Genomic DNA, 26,027 nt, shown 5'->3' on the forward strand with positions numbered 1-26,027 from the left:
TACATGGCTGTCAATTTAGAGAGAGAACAGCTAGGCTGTGGGTCTGATTGGCCTCGCGGTTAAATGCTAACTCTGGTATAACATTATCAAAACATGTCGAGTAAGGTGTCATACGAATTGGAATACTACCCCCTCGCCAATTCTGGCGACGGGTGTAGCATTCCACCCTTCTAGAGGGACACGACATGTATGTAACTGTGAACCCCGGTTAAAGTTAACTCGAGCCTTGGCATCACAAAATGGATGCTGCCACCACAGACACAAGTCTGACCTCCTGCTGCTGGGAGTCCTTCCAGCGAGGGCGGCTTGGACAAAGGGTTTCCTGCCTTGGGAGGTGCTAGCACCACCCCAGACAGGATTTTGTGTATTGGGTAGGATAGGCCTGAAAGGAATGAGACATGCCTGGGGCACACAAGGTGTCCTGTGCATACACTGCTTCAAACCAGTTGCTGGGGCATCCCTGCCCCATCTCTGGCTGGAAACCGGACAAAGGATAGGGGGTGTAGCCACACCCCTTCCTGGTCCCACCCTCGGTAGTGCAGCCCCCTTTAGCAGGATAAAGGTAGGAGCTGGTCCCATTCCAAGTTAGATTAATCCTGAACTACTCTACAAGAAGAAACTCTGGACTTCGACGTTCTGCTCCACAGAAAACTGAAGAAAATCTCCCTTGTGGGCAAGGAGTGTCCACCCTGCACAAGCAGGCACCATCAAGCGTCCAGCGGCTTCCCTTTGTCGTCTTCCCTCGAGGATCCAGACTTCAGAGCCCGACGAGACCCGGATTCTCAGACCTCTCCGACCTCAACTCACATCTGCAGCAAAGCTGAGACCCGTGGGTGCGACGGGACACGTGGGACCGGCCATCTTGGAAAAAACTGCACTTCGCTTACAGCACGACTCCCGAGGTAAACTCGACCAAGTGCTTTGGGGACTGAGAAGCCCCAGCCCCGAGCAGCCCCTGCACCGAAGATCAGCCCTCCAGCATCCACGAGATCTGCGTGGGGCCCTTCTGCTTGTTTGCTGCTCGACGTGTTGTCTGGTCACTTGCCGGCTGGCTAGTGGCCTCCTAGACGACGAACCTTTGAATCTTTGCTGCTGGTCTGGTTGCTCCAGACTGGCCCTTGCTCCCTTCCAAAAGAGGGGCACCCCATACTCTCCTAGTCCGCACCAGGCGCTTTCTCCACTCACCGCGTGGGTTGCCTTTGCCAAGGCCTGTTGACGCCGATTCCGGATCCAACACCGCCGACAGCGAGAGCCTGCGTGGGACAGCTCGTGCCTCCATCCTGGTAGTCGAAGACGCCTCCTGGTCCACGTGGCAGCAGAGTCAAGCGTCCACTCTTCACCTGATCGCGACGACGACATCTGGTTCCTTCCTGGTTCCACTCCAGTCACTGGCTAGTGACTGTGAACATTGTCCCCTCTGCTTTCAGGTCCTCTTCTTCACCAATCCACCCTTGGATTGCACCGGACATCTTCCTCCTGGTCGCCTGCAGCATCTTTTCTTTCAGGCTCCATTGACTTCAACGCGAGAACCCGACACACTTTGGCACCTATGCACCCGCAGCCCGTGGGTGAGGTAACGAGAGCATTTCGGTGCTCAAGGGTAGTTTAACTGTCCTAGTGTCCAGTTCCACAGTCGTTGTTGTCCTAACTAGTCAGGATTGTCCGTACTTACCTTTAACTTGAACTGTACTGTCCATAGACGTTGTTACGCATCTCGCGTGTGAGTTCACACTCTGCACACGCGTTCCGTGGGCCTCCTATTACTTACCTAGTGTTAGTGTAGCGTGGTCCCAACGATCCTACAGCCTCTGGACAGCTCCATTCCTTCTATTGACTTTCACATTCCACTTACTTAGTATATGGTTTGTCGTGCCCCTAGGGCACCATTGTAATTTTGTGCAACTTATCGTATTTTTCTTAAGAGATTGTCATGTGCTTAGCCCTCTGACCTCATAAAGAGTTCAGAGGTGTTTGTTATTATTAAATATATAGTTTATATTCATAACAACCTGTGTGGTGTCCTTTCATCTGGTATTCAAGGGGTTATATTGTGGTAAAACAGCTGGCTTCACATGCCAAAAGAGTTTAGCCTAAGACTGCTTTGTCCATGCTACCATTAGGATAGCTGGTCTATAAGGTTGACTTACAACCAATCACCATAAGGGTTGTTTGGACTGATACAAGGTGATCACTAAAACTAGTGAGCATCATATATCAGGCCAACTTCTCACACCAATGCCTTGGGCCTTGAGCTCCCCGTCGCTGCCGTGTGGACGAATCCCCTCACTGAGGTCCTTAAACCGCAGTCAAGCTCTGCCGAGCTTCTGCTGCCCTTTAATGAGGCCTTGACCGACATTCTTCTGGGTACTTGGTCCAAGCCTGCTACGGGTTCGCCCGTAGATAGGAACGTGGCCAGACGCCACCGCCCAGCCCCACCCATGTTTCCTGTCCACCCACCCCACCCCCGAGAGCTTGGTCATCCAGGCCTCTAATTCCCAGACCGCGTTCCCGTCGGCTCCGACGGACAGGGAATCCAAGAGGTATGAGCAGTATGGTAGAAAGGTCTTCTCATCCCTTAGTCTGGGACTGCGGTCTTTCAACACTGCGAGCCTCTTGGGCCGTTACACCCGCTCTCTGTGGGATACGGTAGTGGAAGTGCTGCCAGAGTGTCCATTGGAGGTACGGGCCAAACTCGGCCAAGCCCTTGTGGAGTGCCGGGATGCAGCCAAATATTCCATCCGGTGTGGGCTAGATACCACCGACTTGCTAGGTAGAGCGATGGCAAAGACGGTGGCGGTCAGACGCCACGCCTGGCTGAGGTCCACCAACTTTTCGGCAGATGTCCAGAACACACTCATGGACATGCCGTTCGATGGCCGTCGCCTCTTTGGGGACAAAGCAGACCATGCGCTTGAGCGCTTTAAGGACTCCAGGGCTACGGCCAAGTCCTAGGGCCTCTCGTCCCCGCGCCAGCAATCGGCTGCTTTTCACTCCTTTCGTGGCCACTGAAGGGGTGCGCACACACGCGCCGCCAGCCACGCTCCGCAGGGCAATACCCAACGCGGTGGCGGCCATGGGAACCGCCGTCCGGGCGGTAGGGGTCAACGGCGAGGTCAGTCCACACATTCCCCCGCAGCATCCGCCTCAGAACCCTCCTAGTCCGTGCTTTCAGGCCCATGTGACTTCAGTGGGGGGCAGGGTTCGCCATCACGACCTCCACTGGCGCACTGTCACTTTGGACAGGTGGGTGCTGCAAATCGTCCGAAGGGGCTATTCCCTCCCCTTCGAGGCGACTCCTCCAGACATGCCACCGCAGAACCACCGTGTATCGGGGGATCATTTTCAACTTCTGCAGCAGGAAGTTACGGCCCTCTTGGCCAAGGGGGCCATCGAGCGCGTTCCTGGGCCAGAAGTAGGGTGTGGTTGCTACTCCCACTACTTTCTGGTATCCAAGAAGGGCAAAGGGGGCCTATGCCCTATCTTGGATCTACGGAACGTCAACGGCTTCCTCCGGAAGGAGAAGTTCAAAATGCTGACACTGGCTCAGGTCTTAGCTGCCCTGGACCCAGGAGACTGGATGGTAGCGTTGGACTTGCAGGACGCATATTTCCACATCCCCGTCCTGCAGGCCCACCGGCGCTAATTGCGGTTCACGGTTGGCCACGAGCACTTTCAGTTTACCATGCTCCCCTTCGGCCTTACCAGCGCCCCACGGGTGTTCACAAAGGCGATGGCGGTGGTCGCAGCTCATCTGCGCAGGTTAGGGGTTTCAGTCTTCCCCTACCTAGACGACTGGTTGTTGAAGGCGGGCTCGCCCCAGACAGTCGTCAGCCACCTCCAGACTACGGCAGATCTCCTGCACCAGCTGTGGTTCTCCATCAATGTGCCAAAGTCACACCTGTGCCCCTCTCAGAAGCTTCTCTTCATCGGAGCGGTTCTCGACTCGGCGCGGTTTCGGGTTTATCCACCCGAACAGCGGGTCCGGGATATTCGGGCTCTGATTCCCATCTTTCAGCCGTTATCCCGGGTCTCGGTCAGGTTGACGCTGCGGCTTCTGGGGCTGATGGCCTCCTGCATACTTCTGGTGCATCACACCAGGTGGCGGATGCGGGCTCTGCAGTGGGACCTGAAGTTTCAGTGGGCCCAGCATCAGGGCAACCTGTCCGACCACGTCCTGATCTCGGAGGGCACTGCGAGACAGCTGCAGTGGTGGCTCACGGACCGCGATTGGGTCAGCGGCAAATCCCTCTCTCTTCCCCAACCGGAGCACGTAGTTGTGACGGACGCGTCCCTCCAGGGCTGGGGAGGCCACATGGGAGAGGCGGAGATCAGAGGCCTCTGGTCTCCGGCGGAGGCTTGGCTCCACATCAACCTGTTGGAGCTACGGGCGATTCGTCTAGCACTGAAGGCATTCCTCCCCTCTGTCCGGGGGAGAGTAGTGCAGGTGTTCACGGACAACACCACCGCCATGTGGTACTGCAACAAACAGGGCGGGGTGGGGTTGTGGACCCTTTGCCAGGAGGCTCTGCGCCTCTGGCAATGGCTGGAACGCCAGGGCGTGACCCTGGTGGCTCAACACCTGGCAGGTTCTCTGAACGCCAGGGCGGACGAGCTCAGCCGTTGGTGCATGATGGATCACGAATGGCGTCTAAACTCGGGCGTGGCGCAAGGCCTCTTTCAGCGATGGGGAGAGCCTTGGTTAGATCTATTCGCCACCGAAGAGAACGCGCAATGTCATCAGTTCTGCGCGTTGGAATTTCCAAGGCGGCACTCGCTTGGAGACGCTTTTCGTCGCGAGTGGAGTTGCGGTCTACTGTACGCCTTTCCGCCTATACCACTTCTGCCCACAGTGCTGAAGAAGATCAAGCGCGACCGGGCCCAAGTAATCCTTGTGGCTCCGGACTCGGCTCGAAGGTACTGGTATCCCGAGCTACTCAGTATGTCAGTCGATCCCCTGGTTCGTCTGCCTCTTCAGGAGGACCTTCTGTCGCAGCAGCAGGGGACGGTCCTCCACCCGAACCTGTCCAGTCTCCACCTCCATGCTTGGAGATTGAGCGGCGACAGTTGAGGCCATTTGACTTGCCTCCTGAAGTCTGTAACGTCATTCTGGCAGCCAGGCGTCCCTCCACAAAGTCGGTATACGCCTGCAGGTGGAACAGATTTGTGGCATGGTGCACAGCAAAAGCTGTGGATTCTCTTGCTGCCCCTCTTTCTGAGGTTCTTCTCTTCCTTCTTTCTCTTGCCCAGCAGGGCTACCTTTTTGCCCTTTCAGCCTTTCTAAGGCTGCCTGATCAACCTTCTTTGTTCAAGTCCCCTATTGTAAATAGATTTCTAAAGGGCATCACTCACACATTCCCTCCTGTTCCGTTTGTGATGCCTCAGTGGGACTTGAACCTGGTTCTTACGTTTCTGATGTGCGCTCCCTTTGAGCCACTTCACAACTGTCCTCTTCGCCGCCTTACTTTGAAGACTGCTTTCCTGGTTGCCATCACCTCTGCCAGGAGAGTGAGTGAGCTCCAGGCTCTTTCTTGTACTCCACCTTTCCTTTCTGTCCATCCGGACAAAGTGGTGTTGCGTACCAAGCCATCTTTGCTGCCCAAGGTTGTCACGGCCTTCCACATCGGGCAGTCTATCACCTTGCCAACCTTCTTCCCGCCACTGCATCCCTCTAAAGAGGAAGAGCGGCTCCACCGTCTGGACCCAAAACGTGCGCTCTCATTTTACTTGGACCGCACACGCCAGTTCCGGGTGGATGACCAACTCTTTGTTGGTTACGTGGGCGCTAAGTAGGGGAAAACGGTGCACAAGAGGACCATCTCCCGGTGGATCATCTTGTGTATCCAGGCATGCTACTGCTTGGCTAGAAAGGAGCCCATTTCTGGATTACAGGCTCATTCCACCCGAGCCACGGCGACTACCACTGCTCTGGGCCGGGGTGTGCCCTTACAGGATATCGGTCAGGCAGCTACGTGGGCATCGCTCTACACGTTTGCAAGACACTACTGCCTTGACAGTCAAGTCCGGATGGATGGCTTCTTTGGCCGTTCCGTCCTCCAGGACTTTCTGGTGTGATTATTGGTTCGCAGACCCACCACCGGGGTTGGTATTGCTGGGGTATCTATTCTAAGGTAAGGAATCTAATACGAACGTGTCTCTTTCAGATGCACAAGTTACTACTTGTGTAACGATAGCGATAGATTCCTTACCGACCCACCCATCCTTCCCGTTCTGCGAACCAATATCTAGGGTTAGGGTTGTCCCCTTTCAGGGCCTTAGTTTCAATGGCACCAGTGTTGGTTTTTAACATGGCTCTGCGTTTCTGGCACGGAAAAGCTGTGTCTAAGAACGTCAGCACGCGGAGGCGGCGTATAAGTACTCCGACGACGTCATCACGGCGCCCACGACGCCGACGACGGACGCGGAGCCGCAGATGACGCCTACCGACGCGCAAGGGTACTGCTACGCAAAAATTTCCGGATCCAGTCTGACGCCTGGGGATATTCTAAGGTAAGGAATCTAATACTAACTAATGTCTCTTACAGATATATCGTTACACAAGTAGTAACTTGTGCTTTAACGCTCCTTTTATAGAGCAGGTTCCAAAACCACTTTCTCGGACACTGCATTACCTATAAGGGCAATAACCAACCCTCAGGTTCTAAAACTTACTTCAGAGGTGGGTATAGGCTTAACCGCAAGGGCAGGGTTAGAGGTTCCAACCTACCTCCCCCTCCAATACAATACAGTGACCTGCCCATAGTTCCCCCCCCAACCACTTGACACCTGTGTACTCCCTACACCGTCAGGTGGGTTCCGATTTCAACAACGGAACCCACCTGACGTTGTAGGGAGTACTCTCCCTGAAATAATCCAAATATTACTCGACAAGAAGAACTCTGAGATAAGAAAATGAATAGAGTTCTAAACTATTATCTGAGAAACTACTGACTTCTGGAATTGGCTCGCATGATTTTGAAACAAATTACTCTTATGCCCTGAAGAAGTCATTTGGGTGACTGTACCCCATGACGAAACACGTTTTGGCATTGGTTTTTGATGTATTGGCTACATTCTATATGAATTTGATGAATTTGAAGACTGAGAATATTCTGATGTATGAAGAGAAAATAAAATAAAAGGAATTGATTCAACTGACTCTTAATGGACATAGGTCTGATATGGTCTTCGCCAGCTCTCCAGGTCAGTGCTGAGAGGGAGGACAGTCCGGCCTCATGGAGCAGTACACACACTCTGGTGACACAGCTTCTGGGCCTCTGTAGCGTGCAACTATTGGGGGCCTGGAAAGTACTGTGGTGGTGGCCCCAGCCGAATTTCACTGTTAGTGCCCCACAGCGTGAGGCAAGGGGGATAGCCAGGTCCCTCAGGAATGCAGGAATGCGCCTTGAAATGCCTCTTTGCCCATCTGACCCCGCAGGGTGATCTCACGTGGGAGCGTCTTGGGGCCTAGCAGGCCCAGGCGAGACCGGCGACCAGATTTAGGGGTCGCGGCTGTCGCAGCTCATCCGGGCCGCGCAACCCTCCCTCCATTCTCCCTAGCTCACCTCGTCTTGCGCTTCCAATCTGACAGCGCTCCCCACCGCTGTGTCCTCCGAGTTTCTCTTCCTCGTCCCCTCCGAGTGCTGTCAGCTGGTCGACACCTCCGGGGCAGCAGGGATGTGTGGAGTGGCGCCCCGAAGGCCGCACCTCTGCCTCCCAGGCCACTCGAGCAGGCGGGCCGTAGCAGCGTTAACCGCAGTCGTCCGCGGGTGGAATTCCGTCAAAAGCTGCTCCCGGAGTTCCGAAGCAGCAAAGCGGACCTTTGGTGAGCGGAGGGCACCGCTTAGTCCAGGATAATTTAATAGATCGTAATCGTTGTGGAGGAGCTAACAGATCAGGCAGCCATCTCATTCGCCGGCTAGCTCCGCCCGATGCGGGGGGTTAGTTAGGCACTGTCGGTCGGGCCACCCAAAGCGTGGGGTTTCGGGTGCAGGGGTGCATTTTAGGGTCAGATCTTCTTACCAGCTCCTGATCGCGGTTGGGGGGGGGGGGGGCCACTAGTTTGAGGCTGCCGCGCCGGCTGGAGGCTTTAGGCAGGTCAGGCTTCACCGGATCTCGGGTCATGATCATCGGGGAGACCACCTCGTGGGGTTGGGCCACTCAAACTCGGGCCGTGGGCATCTGGTGCAGAGTGGTGCAGGCCCTCGGATCATTGCGGAGCTGGAGTCTGTTGATTAATAAATCTGGTGTTCTCGGGAGACAGTGTTTGGGATGGAAGGCAGGCAGGTCCTCAGGGTTTCTCCAGGTTGCTGGCTGCAGGACACACCGGGATTTTCTGGGAACAGGTTTGAGGTGGGGACAGGCCAGTACGGCTGGGGCCAAGATAGTTGGCGTCCTTCTCTTGTTTGCTCCGGCACAGCTGGTCGGTCCTTCTTTTCTTCTTTCGGTTTCTTGTCTGAGGAAGCAAGATTCAGGGGTGCCCTAAACACTAGATTTAGGGGCATTCAAGGTAGGTAAAAGGTTGGGACCAATGGGTCCCTTCTCTGGGTTAGGCACACCCCCTAATATGCCACCCTCATGTGGGAGGGGGGGGCCTAAGCCTTTCCCTGGTTGACTGGGTCCCCCATCTCCAAGATGGCGGGGACTCAGAGTTGTGCTCCACCTAGTCTCCCCCACCTGAGGAGTGGAGTTGGCAGAGGTGGGCACACCTCTCTTCCTCACTTGTTTTTCCCGCCGGTTCTCACGCCCAAAGTGGGGTTCAAAACCAGTGGGGACCAGTTGCTGAAAGCAGCAACTAACCTGGGAAAGCCGTTGAAAGTGGGGGCACCCATTCAGAAAGAGGGCACTTTCTCACCACTGGGTTTTGATAAAAACTGTTTTACTCTCCTTTTATCCAGGAAGTGTCCCAGTGTGATATCTAAGCATTTCACGCTGAGTAGAAAATTGTATCTAACAAGTAATCAAAAGTAATTACAAGTATATTTGCACAATTTTACAATCCTGTAACAAAAGTCATTATTCAGCCAGCTTGCTTCTGAATAATCTGTCTTGAAAAGTGCACCCATATTTAGCCCACAAATTTATTTCATATTTCACTATATTAATCACCACTAGTCCTTTATGGGATCCGGAGGTACGTGCTACTCGCCAAAAAGGTGCTTCAACACCTCATCGGGGCTTACAAGCACTATATAAATGCAAAAAATGTTCTCTCTTCTATCCCTTTGCTATACTTCTCAATCCAAATAACTGACTAACATATCCACCACTCAAAATATTTTCATATTTCACTATACTAATGTTCGAGGCATGTGGGCTGCTGAATTCATATCTATAGCATAGATCGCCGCCTAGTGTTGGGTCCGGATGATTGCACATTGTTGTCCTGGAAGAGTCTTCGAAGTATCACAAGATAGGTGGCTCCTACCCTGGACTACAGTGCGCATGGGCATCGACTCCATCCCCAGATTGTTTTTTTCCGCCCTTGGGTTCGAATGCATATTTGATCACTCAAGTTCGGAATCGATAGAAACTTTCTTTTTGGCCCTAAGGCCTTTTTCCCATATAGTCGGTATTGTCTCCGATCGGTGCCCAGTTCTGTTCCAGATCAGTTCCCGAGTTCGAACATCCAGAGGAGTCGCGTGACTCTTCAGTGCTCGAGGCCCGATCGACGCTACAGGCCTTCTTCAACAAACCATCATGGAACGGCGCCCGTTCAAAAGGTGCCCCGTGTGCAACTCGAAGTATCCCCACATCGACGTCCACCCGGTGTGCAACAAGTGCCTGTCGCCGGACCACGATGAAGCCAACTGTATGGCTTGTTCTCGTTTCCGCTCCAAGAAGACGATTCGACTTCGGCGCGTAGCGCGCCTGGAGGCCCAGCAGACGGCACCTGACCCGGTGAACATTTTCGATAACGAGGGAGAAGAGGCAGACGAGCAGGAAGATCAAGAGCCGATTTCCAATCCAGCGGCAGAGATCGACTCCAAGTACGACGCAGACGTAGAAATGCTCGATGCAGATGTAGAAATGCTCGATGCAGAAGACATCGACGAGGTAGGAGACGACGATGGGGCCTATGGGGCCTCGGAAGATAGCTCAAGCGAGGAGCTATGCCCCGTTCAGACAATATCTACGGCTCAGGTCGAGGGATCGCCACATGGCCTTACCCAAGATCTTTCACCAAGTTCCACGGTCTCGCCTCCGGGCCCGTCTACGGACACTTCTAGAGAGCCACCATTGGTCAAATCGAAACCAAAGGAGAGAGCTTCGGTTTCTACAAAACCGAAAGTGCTAGAGGCGCCATCGAAACAGAAAGCGCATGTCGCCTTGGTCGGCTCCACGTCTTCAGACCTGTCGGTGCAGTCGCTCAAGGGCGTTGAGCCGAAAACTGGGACACCGAAAGCACTTGGCCAAGCCGTCGACCCGAAGACTTCGGCGCCGAGGGCTGTCGACACAAAGGACTCGGAACTACAAAAGTTGTCGATCCTGCGCGTCGGGCGGACAAGGCCAAAAGTACTATAACCCTCGAGTCCGCACATGGTGGTGGCTCGAAGGCACCTGTCGAGTCGACGCAGCGGTCCGCCTCCTTCACGAAGCAGGTGTCGGAATCATTACAACGCATTAGGGACAAAGCTTCTGCTGTCGATCCGAAGGATACTTCCACGCCGAAGCCTGCCACAAAACCGCAAAAGTAGACGGCGCCTATTCAGTTTACGCTGCCGCCGAAAGCGTTCGCGCCAAAGAAGGTTGTCGAGCCGTCCATGAAGGTGTCCATGGGGCCGAAGCCTACCCCTGCAGTTGTGGGCACAACGCATCTACAATCCCTGCTGGAGGAGCAGTCTGAACAATTCATCGACGCCGACACCGGTAAACTTTCCATTTACAAGCGAAAGATCACACCAGCACAGCCTATGGAGTCCTACACAATTCCTTTGAAAAAGGATTCCACGGCTTCACCCGTTCTTGTTGAACTAATAACTCCACGTGGTCAGGACACTGCTCCACTCTCGCCCACTTACTCAGATGTGGAGGCTGGGGAAGGTGACTATGATGAGTACAACTACCCTGCCGACACTGATCCTGAAGATCAAAATGACACATGGGCAGATGCTGCGGACCAAGGGGATCCACAAACTGCTCCAGACACTCAAGTGTATAATGTCAAAACATCACCTACTGAGGACTCAGCGGCATTTAATGCGCTTATTGAGAGGGCGGCCAAAAATCATGACGTCCAGCTCCATGCTGACCCTATTGAGGTGGATTTTCTGTTTGACACCTTTTTCACCTCTGAAAAGACCGTAAAGACTCTGCCAATGCTGAACGGTGTCTTAAAACATGCTGCAGACATTTTCAAAGAACCCACACGAGCCAGGGTTATAAACCCCAGAATTGAGAAGAAGTACAAGCCGGCGCCTGGGGACCCTACCTACATCAAGGGCCAGTTGCCGTTGGACTCTCTAGTTGTTTCTAATGCCTGGAAGAGGGCAAACTCACAAACTACTGGTGATGCTCCTCCCCCTGACAAGGAATCTAAAGTGCTAGAAGCATCAGGGAAGAGGGTGGCGGCTCAAGCGGCCAATATCTGGCGCATTTCAAACACTCAGGCACTCTTGGCCAGATATGACAGGGCACATTACGATACACTTGAAACCCTGTTACAACACTTGCCAGATGAATATAAGGAGGCAGCAGAGATGCTCATTCAAGAAGGGAAACTCATCTCAAATGCTTCTATTAAGTGTGCACTGGACGCAGCAGACACCGCGGCCAGGGCGATTAACACCAGTGTAATGTTGTGACGACAGGCCTGGCTCAGGATCTCCGGGTTCAAGCCGGAGATACAGACCACCATCTTAAATCAGCCTGTAAACCCTAATCACTTATTTGGACCTAAGGTGGACACCACCCTGCAAAAAATAAAAAAGGACACAGACTGCAAAGTCAATGGGGGCTCTCCAGTCCCAGCAGTTCAGGGGTGGTTCTTTTCGTCGCTCAGGCAATAGAGGTGTTTCCAGAGGCCAGCTGTCCCAGCAAACACAGTACAATAAGAGTGGCGCGCAAACCACGTACAACAAACAGAGTAGAGGTGGCTATCGCGGAAACAGCGCAAAGGCAGAGGTCGTGGAAACAACAGCTCCCGATCCTCCGCCGCCAACAAACAGTGACGCCTTGTCACTGCCCCCCGACCATACAACACCAGTCGGGGGGAGACTCAAGCAGTTCCTGCCAGTCTGGAAATCCATCACCATAGACAGGTGGGTCAGAAAGCTTATCCAGTACGGTTATTGTCTGGAGTTGACATCCACTCCACCCAACATCCCACCAAGACACCGTCCTATGTCCACAGAGCATTTACACTTATTGCAGCAGGAGGTACTCGTCATGTTGCAAAAAGGGGCAATCGAACTCGTGCCGGTGGAAGAAAGGGGCACAGGAGTGTACTCCCTGTACTTCTTAATCCCAAAAAAGGACGGGTCCCTCAGACCCATACTGGACCTCAGACCCCTAAACAAGTACATTCTATCAGAACACTTTCACATGCTAACACTGCAGCAGGTTCTTCCGTTGCTCAATCAGGGGGATTTCCTCGCAACATTAGATCTAAAGGATGCATATTTTCACATTCCGCTACATCCGTCACACAGAAAATACCTCGGATTCACCATTCAGAATCAGCATTACCAATTCAAAGTCCTCCCTTTCGGAGTGACTACGGCGCCCCGGGTGTTCACAAAGTGCCTGGCGACGGTGGCTGCACACCTCAGGAGACAAAACGTTCACGTCTACCCTTATCTGGACGACTGGCTTGTCCAAGCAAAGTCAGCCCAGCAGTGCGCCGCCAACATGTCCCACACCATTCACCTTCTTCACGATCTGGGATTCTCACTAAATTACCCAAAAGCACACCTTCAGCCCGCCCATGTCCGGCAGTATCTGGGCGCGACAATAAACACTCTGGCAGCCACAGCACAGCCAAATTCAGTGAGGATCAACAGCATTCAATTGCTGATACAGAAATTCAGACCACAACACTCGCTTCCAGCACGAGTGTTCATGCAGTTGAAAGGCATGATGGCCTCCTGCATCTTCATAGTCCCGCATGCGAGACTACATATGCGTCCGCTTCAGGAGTGCTTAGCACATCAGTGGACTCAGGCTCACGGACAGTTGAAAGACCTAGTGTTGGTAACCGGTCATGCATACAACTCTCTGCATTGGTGGAATCCACACAACCTTTGCAAGGGACGACCGTTCCAGGAGCCTGTGCCACAAATCATCCGAACGGACGAATCTCTCCAGGGATGGGGAGCTCATGTACTCCACTACACGGTGCAGGGACTATGGACAACGCAGCAAAAGAAGATGCACATCAACCTCCTAGAGCTGATGGCAATCTTCATGGCAATGAAGGCATTCAAAGTACATCTGTTGAACAAGGTCGTGTTGATCCGGACGGACAACATGACTGCAATGTACTACATTCAGAAGCAGGGAGGTACACACTCTCCACAGTTGTCTCATCTGGCTCAGAGCATGTGGAAGTGGGCCATTCAAAGAAACATCTTCCTCATGGCGGAACACCTCCCAGGCAAAGACAATCAGATGGCGGATCTGCTCAGCAGGTACAGCCACCAAATGCACGAGTGGGAGCTACATCCATCAGTACTCCACCCGTACTTCCAGCAGTGGGGTCATCCAGAGATAGACCTGTTCGCCACAAAGGAAAACGCCAAATGCCAAAGCTTTGCCGCCAGGTTCCCGCACCCACAGTCGCAGGGCAATGCGATCTGGATGAACTGGTCAGGCAAATTTGCGTACCCTTTTCCCCCAGCACCTCTAATACCGCTGGTGGCACGCAAGCTGAAGCAACACTCAATGATGCTCATCCTGGTTGCTCCAACGTGGGCACGCCAACCATGGTACACCACGTTTCTAGAACTTTCCGTGGTGCCGCATCAAAGGCTGCACCTCACACCCAGACTTTTGACGCAGAGCCATGGTGACATTCAGCACCCAGATCCGCAACAGCTCAACCTGGCGATCTGGCTCCTGAGTGTGAGAAGTTGGCCTGATATGCAGTGCTCACTATTCTAGTGATCACTATGTATCCGTCCAGACAACCCTATTGATGATTGGTTGTAAGTCAACCTTATAGACCAGCTATCCTAGTAGCATGGATACGAGCAGTCTAAGGCTAAGACTCTAGAGGGCGTGTTAAGCCAGCTGTTTTACCATCACATTACCCCTTGAACACCAAGTGAAAGGACACCACACAAGTTGTTATGAAAATAAACGTGTATTTATTTCTAACAAGACTACCCTGAACTCTTTATGAGTCAGGGAGCTAAGCACACAACAAAACTCTTATAAAAATACTTTAAGTCGCACAATTTACACAAATGCCCGAGGGGCACGAAAAACCATATACACAAGAAGTGGAATGCGAATTACTAGCAGGTAAGTAACTATTCTCATAGACTTTCTAATCGCTAGGCCTACAATACTAAACACTTAGGTTAGGAGCAGGAGGCCTGTGGACGTCGTGTGTAGAGTGGGAACTCTCGCGCGTAAGGCGGGAAAAAGTCTATGGAGGCTAGCAAAGACAAAGTTACTGTTCTCGGGCGAACCCGACTAGGTGGGTCGAAAACGGGAGTGGATCCGAACACTTAGAGTGTTGGACTATGCTGGAGCACCGGGGTACTCAGTTTACCTAGCCCAGGGGCTGCGGCTGCATAGGGTTGAAGTTGCGTCGGAAACCCTCGTTGAAGAACCAGGAGCCTGAAAAAAGAAGTTGCTGGCAGGCGGCCAGTGAAGAAAGTTCGTGGAGATCCAAGCCTGGATCGGGGAAGAAGAAGACCTGCAAGCAGAGGGGACCAAGTTCTGAATCACTAGCCAGTGATTTAGGTGGGCACCAGGGTGGCACCGTACGAAGTCACCTCGACCAGGTGAGTGGGCGCTGCTGGGCTCTGCAGTCTCTCGGACCAGGAGGCGTTGTCGGCGACCAGGATGGAGGTGCGAGCTGTCCCACGAAGGTATCTGCTTCTGACGTCGCTGGACCCAGGATTGGGCAACAAGTCTTGGCAAATGCAAGGCCCACGCGGTGGACCTAAAATGGAGTCTGGAGTGGACCAGGAGGGTCCAGGGTGCTCCTCTTTTGGAGGGGAGCAAGGGCTAGTCTGGAGCAACCAGACCAGCAGTATTTGTCGTCGTGAGAGGGCCACTAGCCAACGGGCAAGCGACCTGGACAACGCGGTGAGCAGCCAAGAGCAGAAGGGCCCCACGCAGATCTCGTGGATACAGGGGGGCTGAACTTCGTTGCTGGAGCTGCTCAGGGTCGGGGCTTCTCTTACCCCAAAGCACTCGGTCGAGGGTCACTCGGTGGTCGTGCTGGACAAGCGTCGCGCAGTTCTGAAGATGGCCGGTCCCTCGAGGTCTCGTCGCACCCACGGATCACAGCTGGGCTGATGATGTAGGTTGAGGTCAGAGGTGCCAGGGAAGCCGGTTCTCGTCGTGCTGGAGCAGTCTTGATCCGAAGGAGAGACTGGCAACAAACCGCGATGCTTGGTTGGTGCCTGCTGCTGCAGGGTGACTACTCCTTAGTCACAAGGGAGAAAATATTGAGAAGAGTCTTGAGTTCTTCGGGTAGAAGGTCGGTTCAGGATTCAAAGATTGATCTAATTTGGAAGGGGGCCTGCTCCTACCTTTATCCTGCAAAAGGGGGCTGGCACGCGACTAAGTCCTGCCCTATGGGTGGTACTAGGAGGGGGGTGGTTACACCCCTCTCCTTTGGCGGGCTTTCCCCAGCTCAGGGTCTGGTGTGCCCCTGGAACTGGTTCAAGCCGGCCTATGCACAGTGAGCACCGGGGTGCCACTTGCAGTCACCTTCCTCTAAAGCCCTGCCTACCTAGGATACACAAAATCCTGTCTGGGACGGTGCTGGCACCGCCCCTGACAGGAAACCCTTTGTCCTTATCTCCTGCGCTGGGAGGACTCCCAGCAACAGGAGGGCAGACTTGTGTCTCGGTGGCGGCATCCATTTTGTGGAGCTAAGGCTCTGTCTGACTTTAACCGGGGTTACAGGTTACCAACATGTCGTGTCCCTCTAGAAGGGTGGAATGCTAACCCCGTCGCCAGAATTGGCGAGGGGTTAGTATTCCAATTTGTATGACACCTTACTCGACATGTTTTGATAAAGCGATACCAGAGTTGGCATATAACCGCGAGGATTATAATGCACTTAAGAGTATATGGTATGCGATATCATGGAAACGGCTAAGGGATAGATCCCGAAAGCCGCAGATAGGCTCAGCTCATGCCAGAGCACCATCTCACACGATTCCAAGCACTCTGCCTTCAGGATTGTCAAGGCCTGCCATAGGAGTGACTGATCGGAGATCTGTGTGTCCATTTAGGGTTAGATATAGGAATACTATATCTAAAGCAACGGGTGATTACACCACCTTGCCCCAGCTGTCGTGCAGCCAGTTGTGTCAGATTTGGATGGCCAGCCAGGGGTGCCATAATACATGCTGCAGCCCCTGGTAGGCCCTGGGTACACCTATGCCCTGGGTACCTAAGGTACACTGTACAGGGACTGATAAGGTGACTCAGTATCCAATTAGATATGTACCTAAGGTACATGGAATCCATTTTACAGAGAGAGAAGTAGGCCTGGGGTCCTGAATAGCAGGGCCCCAGGTCAACTAAGTCAGAAAACCAGCAAAAGACCAGGCAAAAAGTTGGGGGCAACCATAGTCAGGGATCGACCTTCCTACACTGAGGTCTTAGAGTTTGGCTACCTCAACTTGCCTCCAGACTGCATGGACATCATACGGGAGGCAAGAAAGCCCACCACCAGAGCATGCTATGCAGCAAAATGGAAGGGTTTTGTCATTTATTGCGTGGAACACGGCATAGACCCGCTTGACGCGTCCACGCACAACATCATTTGTTATCTGTTACATCTTTACAAATGCAATCTAGCGTGTGCTTCCATTCGAATACATTTATCCGCCATAGCGGCTTATCTCCAAAACAGGCAGCATCTCTCCCTTTTCAGAGTGCCTGCTATTAAATCCTTTTTAGAGGGACTCAAACGAGTCATTCCTCCCAGGACCCCACCTGCTCCTGAATGGAATCTTAACGTGGTCCTCACCCGACTAATGGGTCCACCTTTTGAGCCTCTACATTCATGCGAGATTCAGTTCTTAACATGGAAAGTGGCTTTCCTGATAGCCATTACGTCACTGAGACGTGTTAGTGAGCTCCAGGCACTAACTGTACTAGAGCCATTCATACAAATTCACTCCAACCGGGTGGTGCTGCGCACTAACCCTAAATTTCTTCCAAAGGTGGTTTCGAAGTTCCATATCAATCAGACTATTGAACTGCCTGTGTTCTTACAGAATCCTGAGACAGTGGCAGAAAGGATGCTCCACACTCTTGACGTCAAAAGAGCTTTGATGTACTACATTGATAGGACCAAAGATTTTAAGAAGACAAAACAACTCTTTGTTGCCTTCTTCGCACAACACAAAGGCAACCCCATTTCCAAAGCAGGTATAGCCAGGTGGATCGTTAAGTGTATTCAGATTTGCTACCAAAAAGCTAAGCGCACTTTAACAATCCCCCCTAGAGCCCACTCCACCCGCAATTTGGGCGCAATCCTCACCAACTTACAGAAATTAAGTTTCGAACGATTTTCCAGTCGACGCTTCTCTTCAACACCAAAGACTTCGATTTTGGTCGTCATCGGGGGCCTTCAGGCGTAACTAGGCCTCGACTGCAGCTCATGGAAAGGATGCCATTTAAAAAGTGTCCTCCATGTGGGTCGAAGTTTCCCCACACCGACCTTCAAGAAGTGTGTAACCTTTGCCTCTCCCCGGAGCACGAGGTCAAAGACTGTTCCGCTTGTGCCTCTTTCTGCTCCAAAAAGACTATCCGCGACCGAAGAGCCAGGAGAACAATGGCTCGATCTTCCGCTTCGATTCCGGACGACATCTTTGAAGAAGGCGTCAAAGTTCCAGAACAACACTAGGTCAGTTCCTCAAATAGTCATGACAGCCGACGCATCGCTCTCCGGCTGGGGAGCTCACTTACTGCATCACACCATGCAAGGCAGGTGGACACCGCAACAAAAGTTACTCCACATCAACCATTTGGAGTTGCTAGCTGTGTTTCTAGCCCTAAAAGCATTTCAAATTCAAAAGTCAGGCAAAGCTGTCTTAGTCCGCACAGACAATATGACAGCTATGTACTACATAAACAGACAAGGGGGAACACACTCTCTGCAGCTCTCTGTTAGCACAGCAGATATGGAGATAGGCTATACCACTAAAGATCTTCCTCTTAGCCCAACACGTCCCAGGAATACAAAACACTAATCTGCTAAGTCGACAAACACAGCAGATCCACGAGTGGAAACTTCATCCGCAAGTTCTTCATCCGTTCTTTCAAATGTGGGGACGACCTCTTTGCCACCCACGAAAACGCAAAATGCTTAAACTTTGCCGCCAGATACCCACACCCATTGTTCAAAGGCAATGCGATATGGATGAACTGGTCAAAACTATTTGCGTACGCTTTTCCTCCTCTCCCACTACTTCCGTTAGTGGTACGCAAACTACAACAACATTCCCTGACACTCATTCTAGTCGCTCCAACGTGGGCCAGACAACCTTGGTACACGATGCTGTTGCAGATGTCTGTAGTACCACACCAAAAACAAAACCTATCTCCACATCTATTAACACAGAACCATTGAGAGATCAGACACCCGGATCCAGCTCAGCTCAACCTAGCGATCTGGCTCCTGAGGTCATAGTTTGGTTACCTCAACCTTCCTCCAGAATGTATGAACGTTATCAAAGAAGCTAGACGTTCCACTACTAGAGCATGTTATGCTGCGAAGTGGAAACGGTTTGTCATATACTGCCAAAACAACCAAATAAATCCTTTAGGCGTGTCTATTCAACACATCATAGGATATCTATTACACCTTCAAAAGTGTAACTTAGCCTATACATCTATCAGACTACACCTCGCTGCCATTGCAGCATACTTACAAAATAGACAACATCTATCTCTTTTTAGAGTACCAGCTATAAAAGCTTTCAAGGAAGGACTCAAAAGAATAATTCCTCCCAGAACGCCACCTGCACCAGTGTGGAACTTAAACATTGTTCTCACAAGATTAATGGGACCTCCCTTTGAACCATTACATACATGTGAATTGCAATTCCTAACCTGGAAAGTAGCTTTCCTAGTAGCAATTACTTCTCTCAGAAGGGTTAATGAACTACAAGCATTTACCATTCAAGAACCCTTTCTGCAAATGCATCATAACAAAGTGGTTCTTCGTACTAATCCTAAATTCCTTCCTAAAGTCATTTCGCCATTCCATCTAAATCAATGAATTGAGCTGCCCGTATGTTTCTCGCAGCCTCAAACAGTCGCAGAAAGCTCTACACGCCTTAGATGTCAAAAGGGCATTACTGTACTATATCGAAAGGACACAAACTTTTCGTAAAACAAAAGAACTTTTTCACCGCCACATAAAGGCAACCCCATATCAAAATCATGGATCGCTAGGTGGATTGTTAAATGAATACAAATATGTTACCACAAAGCCAAACGTACATTAACAATTCCTCCAAAAGCCCATTCTACCAGGAAAATAGGGGCTTCAATGGCATTCTTAGGGAACATTCCCCTAGATGATATATGCAAAGCAGCTACATGGCTTACACCGCACACATTCACAAAGCATTACTGTGTACATGTGTGTTGGACCTGCGATGGGCAAGCCCAGCACAAAGGGGGTAGCTTGGCTCAAGTGACAAGGCAAGTGAAGGCTGTAGTGTTAAGCCGGCTCTGACCCAATAATAACTCCTTGTACATCCACACCAAAAAGGACACCACACCACTGCTGAAGAAAAATACGATTCCTTTATATAAAAGTTCTTTGTTGTAAATAGGGTAGACTGGGAAGGCACATACACATTTTTTTTGGTCATACAGTTCTGGTAATAAATAGTATTAATAAATAGAATAACTTCAGGAATGAGTATCAGAATAAATATCAGAATAAATATCAGAATAAATATTGGTTCATTTAAATAAACAACCACATGTTTCTTCTGGTATCGCTGCCACCAATTAAATACTTTAGGATCATCACATTTGCAATACGTTTCAAATGGGAAAGATAACTCTTACAGTTTGTTGTTTTCGATGACCATGTATACGGCTTCTCTGAGCACAAAATAAGGTTTGGGACTCTTTATTGATCATTCAGGGCGTATGCGCGTATATCTAAAAGGCAAGGAAACACAGTAAATACATAATTTGCACTCAGCGGTCACCAGGATAGGATCTCTGCTTTTGCCGGTGAAGTCTATGCGCGCCTACGGGCTTTAGCACCACTAGAACACAGGCGGCACCAGTTCAAAGTCTTTAGACTGACGAACGGGCTGCCGGAGAGGTCACACAACCTTCGCACACAGTCAAATGAATGCCGGTTCACAGTTCCTTCACAACGCTGCATTCACTATGAAGAAACGGGACCACCTCACATAGGCTGCAATCGGAATACGATTCAGTCGGGCACAGCACTTCTCTCGTCAGCGACGGGGTTCTCAGGGGCTCCACGGACCTCCCTCCGACTTCCGCATACAGGGTGGTTCCCGCCCACAGCTACAGCTCCCGGGTCACTGGGGAGTGGCAGAGACGCTAGTCCCGCCCAACGAAGGCCGGCCTTTCCCCGCCCCGGCGCACCACCTCACCTTCAATCTGCGCAGGATGCGCTCTACGCTGGTGAGGCTCAGAGACGTCCGAGCTCCCCTCTAGAGGCGCCTGTCGCGAAGGGGGCACAGCTGACGATCGCGGTCGCGGCGAACTTGCTCTCGCCTCGCGACTCGATAAATCGATCACAGTTCACCACCACCGGCGGGGCGGGGAGGCACACGAATCTGACCACAGTCTTTGGGGGCAATGAGGTACTCGCTGGGCAGGCGCTGTAGGTGCTAGATCACTTCTCACGTAGCTGACTGGAACGCCAGTCAGACACAACGCCAGCAACCCTTTGCTGCTCTACTGCCTGCGCTACCAGCCACCTCAGGGGTCAACAGGGCAGGTGTCAATCTGGTGTCAAGTCTGGGATCTCTTAATCTCAATCTTATCTAATCATCATCATCTTCTAATCTTCTCATCTAAAATGGCCGCCAGGGACTGGGCCTTATATAGCCAGTGCCCTGGGGTACTGGCACGAGCCAGAAGGTTCTAGAACCTTCTCTGGCTGTGACAATGACATGGCACTCTTGAGGGGTATTTAGGACACTCACAGCCACCGTACTGGGGTTCTAGAGCAGCCATTTTGTGTACCTGAGGAAAATAAAGGAATTCCTGTCAGAAATGCGCGCCAAACAAAGGGCGCCAAAACCTCAAAAGGCCAGGGTTCATGAAGGCTCCAATGGGAGTCACTTCACATGAGGAAAAAGGGTGTCCACCATTTTAGGTCCATTTATACAGGTTGACAACCCCAGTTTGTAATGCCACAGGTTTGGGCCAGGCGCCTTGTAAATAGGTGCCACAAACCTTGTGAGCAACTGGGCGTCAAGGAACATCTAACCTCATGAAACAACACATAAAAAGTCCTGGTAGACAAATAAAAAGCGACAAATTTTGGGAGGTACAGGGGAACAAAAGAAATCATAGTGGTGAGGGGACTCTCAGAAGCAGATGGGTCTAACACGCGTCCCCCCCCCAGCTGAAAGTGGGGAGAGGTACCCAACCCCTTGGGAGTCCTCAACACTAAGGCGGAAATACCTGGAGAGACCGTCTGCATTGGCGTGGTCAACTCCGGGCCGGTGTTCCACCCGAAAGTCCATTCCCTGTAGGGAGATAGACCACCTCAACAGTTTGGGATTTTCCCCCTTCATCTGCATGAGCCAACAAAGGGGTCGGTGGTCTGTCTGAACAAGGAAGTGTGAACCAAACAAATATGGTCGCAGCTTCTTCAGTGCCCAGACCACCGCAAAGGCTTCCCGCTCGATGGTACTCCACCTCTGTTCCCGGGGAAGCAGTCTTCGTGACAGAAAGACCACGGGTTGATCCAGACCCTCTTCATTGAGTTGCGATAGCACCGCCCCAATGCCAATGTCGGATGCATCTGTCTAGACAATGAACTCTTTTGAAAAATCTGGAGCCTTCAGGACTGGAGCTTTACACAATGCTTGTTTCAGAGTGTCGAAGGCTCGCTGGCAAGCCTCCGTCCAAATGACTCTCCTGGGTTGCTTTTTGGCCGTGAGTTCAGTAAGGGGTGCCACGATAGTGCCATACCCCTTCACGAATCGTCTGTAGTAACCTGTGAGGCCCAGGAAGGCTCGGACCTCAGTCTGGTTCTTGGGGGGTTTCCAGGCCATGATTGCCTCAATCTTCGCCTGAAGGGGCTGCACCGTTCCCCGGCCCACCAAGTGTCCTAAGTACACTACCGACCCCTGTCCAATCTGACATTTGCTGGCCTTGATCGTCAAGCCAGCCCGTTCCAGGGCCTGGAGAACGGCTCGCAAGTGCTGCAAGTGATCCTCCCAGCTGCTACTGAAGACAGCTATGTCATCCAAGTAAGCAGCAGAGAATGACTCCATCCCGGTGAGGATCGTGTTCACCAGCCGCTGAAAAGTGGCAGGAGCGTTCTTGAGGCCAAAGGGCATGACGCAAAACTGGTAGTGTCCATCAGGTGTGGAGAAGGCTGACCTTTCCTTGGCTCCATTAGACATAGGAATCTGACAGTACCCTGCAGTGAGGTCAATGGTACTGAGATATTGGGCAGCTCCCAACCGGTCAATCAATTCATCCGCCCGAGGGATCGGATGAGCATCCGTTTTGGTTACCGAATTTAGTCCTCGGTAGTCCACACAGAATCTCAATTCTGGTGTGGTGCCAGGTGGGGCAGCTTTAGGAACTAAAACCACCGGGCTAGACCAAGGGCTACTTGAAGGTTTGATGACTCCTAGCTCCAGCATCTTAGCTACTTCACTTTGGATACTGGCCTTCACCTTGTCAGACAGCCTGTAAGACTTTGACTTCACAGGTGGGCTGTCCCCTGTGTCCACGTCATGGGTACACAGATGGGTCTTACCCGGGACAAGGGAGAACAGAGGAGCGAATGACCCCAAGACCTGGCGACATTCCTCCTGCTGCTCAGGAGTCAGGGTTGGCGAGAGTTTCACTCCCTCCACTGACCCATCCTTTTCTTGAGATGCAAGAAGGTCGGGGAGAGGCTCCGTGTCCTCTTCCTCCGATCCGTCAGTCACCATAACCAACATGACTTCGGGCCTCTCGTAGTGGGGCTTGAGGCGATTGGCATGTAACACCCGATGCGGATGCCGAGGGGTCTTTACGTCCACCAGATAGGTAGACTTGCCCTTCTTCTCCAATACCTCATAGGGGCCTGTCCAACGGTCCTGGAGGGCACTCAGCTCTCCAGGCTCCATCACCCACACCTTCTGGCCAGGCTCCAACTCCACTGGGTGAGCGTTGTGGTCATACCAGGCTTTCATAACTGCCTGACTGGCTTCCAAGTTGTCAGAAGCTTGCTTCCACAACTTAGCCATTTGGCTTCGGAAGGCCAGCATGTAGCTCACCACATCCTGGGGAACTTTCCGGGGAGACTTTTCCCAGGAGTCCCTCACCAGGCTGAGAGGTCCACGTACAGGGTGCCCGTACAAAAGCTCGAAGGGGCTGAAGCCCACTCCCTTTTGCGGCACTTCCCTCTAGGAAAAGAGCACACAGGGTAGGAGGACGTCCCATTTCCTCCGCAGGCTTTTGGGTAGACTTCTGATAATACCCTTCAAGGTTTGGTTGAACCTTTCCACAAGACCATTGGTCTGTGGGTGATAAGGAGTGGTGAACCTGTTAGTCACTCCACACTCCTTCCACATGGCCCCATATATGCTGACAGGAAGTTGGTCCCCCTGTCAGACACAACTTCCTTGGGGAATCCCACTCGGGTAAAGATCCCCATCAGGGCCTTTGCCACTACTGGTGCAGTAATGGTTCTCAGAGGAATTGCCTCTGGATACCTTGTGGCGTGATCCACCAGGACCAGGATAAACCTGTGACCGGATGATGTAGGTGGATCTAGGGGCCCAGCAATGTCGATGCCCACCCTTTCAAAGGGGGTGCCAACGACGGGAAGTGGTTCCAGGGGAGCCTTCAGCTTCGTCCCTGTTTTCCCACTGGCTTGGCATGACACGCACGACCGACAGTATGTGTCGGACGCCACCCTCATTCGAGGCCAATAAAAGTGGGGGACAAGCCGGGCAAAGGTCTTGTCCTGACCCAATTGTCCTGCCAAGGGAATCTCATGAGCCAACTCTAATAGGAAGGCTCGGTAACACTGTGGGACTACCAGGGCCCGTGACAATCCGTGCACTGGCGCCCTGGGTTCACTGTAGAGGAGACCATCCTCCCAGTGAACACGATAGTTCCCAGACTCGTTACCTGCTGCCTGGGCTTCAGCCTGTTGCCTCAGACCCTCGAGGGTGGGACATTCCCTTTGTCCCTTGCTCAGTTCCTCCCTGGATGGTCCTCCCTCCACTCGCCACTCAGCGGGGATAGGCAAGTCCTCCAACGGAACCATGTCCTCCGCGGACTCCGGGTCCACCTCCACAGGTGGCCTATCCGTCTCACGGGGTGGGGACATCGAGGCAGGCTCCTCCTGTCCTCGAGATGTTCCCTCTTCAGCAGCTGGGTGGGCCATTGTTCCAGGCTCCAACCCACGCGACTTCTCCTCCCGAGCAGCCGCAGACCTGGTACTCACACAGGCCCAATCAGGTGTACCCAGCATCTCAGTATGAGTCCGGTATTCCACTTCCTTCCAAGCATTGTGCTCCATATCATTACCCAGCAGACAATCGACTGGCACGGCGGGGCTCACGGCAACTCAAAGTGAACCTGCAACCCCTCCCCACTCAAAGGGAACCTCGGCTACAGGATAGTGGCCCATTCTGCCGTCAGCCATCGCAGCTGGATGAAGTACGCCTGGAATCACCTGCTCTGAGGACACCAGATGACTCCTTACCATAGTCATACTGGCTCCTGTATCTCTCGGAGCTTCCCCTCTATGGCCATTGATGGTGACCCATTGCCCATACTTGGTAGTATTTGAGGGCACCTGGATCTTTGGAACCATCTCCCAATCACCCAGGGACACTAAGGTGACACCCGCCCACTCCCCCCCCCTTAACTAAGGGCATCTCCTCCCCGAGCACTACACTAGTGACTCCCGGGGCCTTTCCTCCAGTGGGAGGGGGTGGTCTCTTTGGGCATTTCACGTCTCCCTTATAATGTCCAATACCACCGCACTCAAAGCAATGGATAACCCTTGGCTGCTGACTCTGGCCAGGATTAGGGTTCTTCTGCGGGTTAGCCTAGAAGTGGAGAAGAAACTTTTCCCCTTAAAGGTACTTTGGGGGCCTTTGGAGAACTCCTGCTTCTTGTTATCTCCCCCCCCCCCTTTCTTCTGGGGAGCGCCCTGTCCGGACTTCTGAGAATCTCCTCCCGTCCCCTTCGTGGACACTCGGGTACTTGCCCAAATGTCCGCCTCCTCAGCAAGCTTACGGGGGCAAGTACGTTTGCTGTCTACCAGGTGTTGCCTCAGCTCGGGAAGACATTTCTCGAGTAGATGTTCTTTGAGTATTAGGTCGTACAACCCTCGATAGTCCTCCACCTCCTTACCTTGGACCCACCCATCCAGGGCTTTCTTGGCAAAATCCAGGAAGTCAACCCAATTCTGTGAGCTCAGTTTGTGGCTGCCCCTAAACCTTTGCCGGTATTTCTCGGGGGTCAACCCAAACTTCCTGATGAGCGCCACCTTCATGGCGGGGTAATTAACCTGTTCCTCCCGGTCTAGGGCCAATAGGGCATCCCTACCTGTCGGAGGCATGTACCGGTATAATCTACCACCCCAATGCTTCTCATGGATCCCATGGGCTCTTAAGGAGACCTCATAGGCTGTCAGCCAC

The 26,027-nt window shown here is 52.4% G+C and overlaps 1 protein-coding gene across 1 annotated transcript in view; it reads left to right on the top strand.

Annotated features, from left to right (window-relative positions):
• Window positions 1-26,027, top strand: part of ATRX (ATRX chromatin remodeler) — a 1,815,989-nt gene that overhangs the window by 250,615 nt on the left and 1,539,347 nt on the right. The gene's annotated exons all lie outside the window — the stretch shown is intronic.

The sequence above is a fragment of the Lissotriton helveticus genome, chromosome 4_1 (genome assembly GCF_964261635.1).
Source record: "Lissotriton helveticus chromosome 4_1, aLisHel1.1, whole genome shotgun sequence".
Lineage (NCBI taxonomy): Eukaryota > Metazoa > Chordata > Amphibia > Caudata > Salamandridae > Lissotriton > Lissotriton helveticus.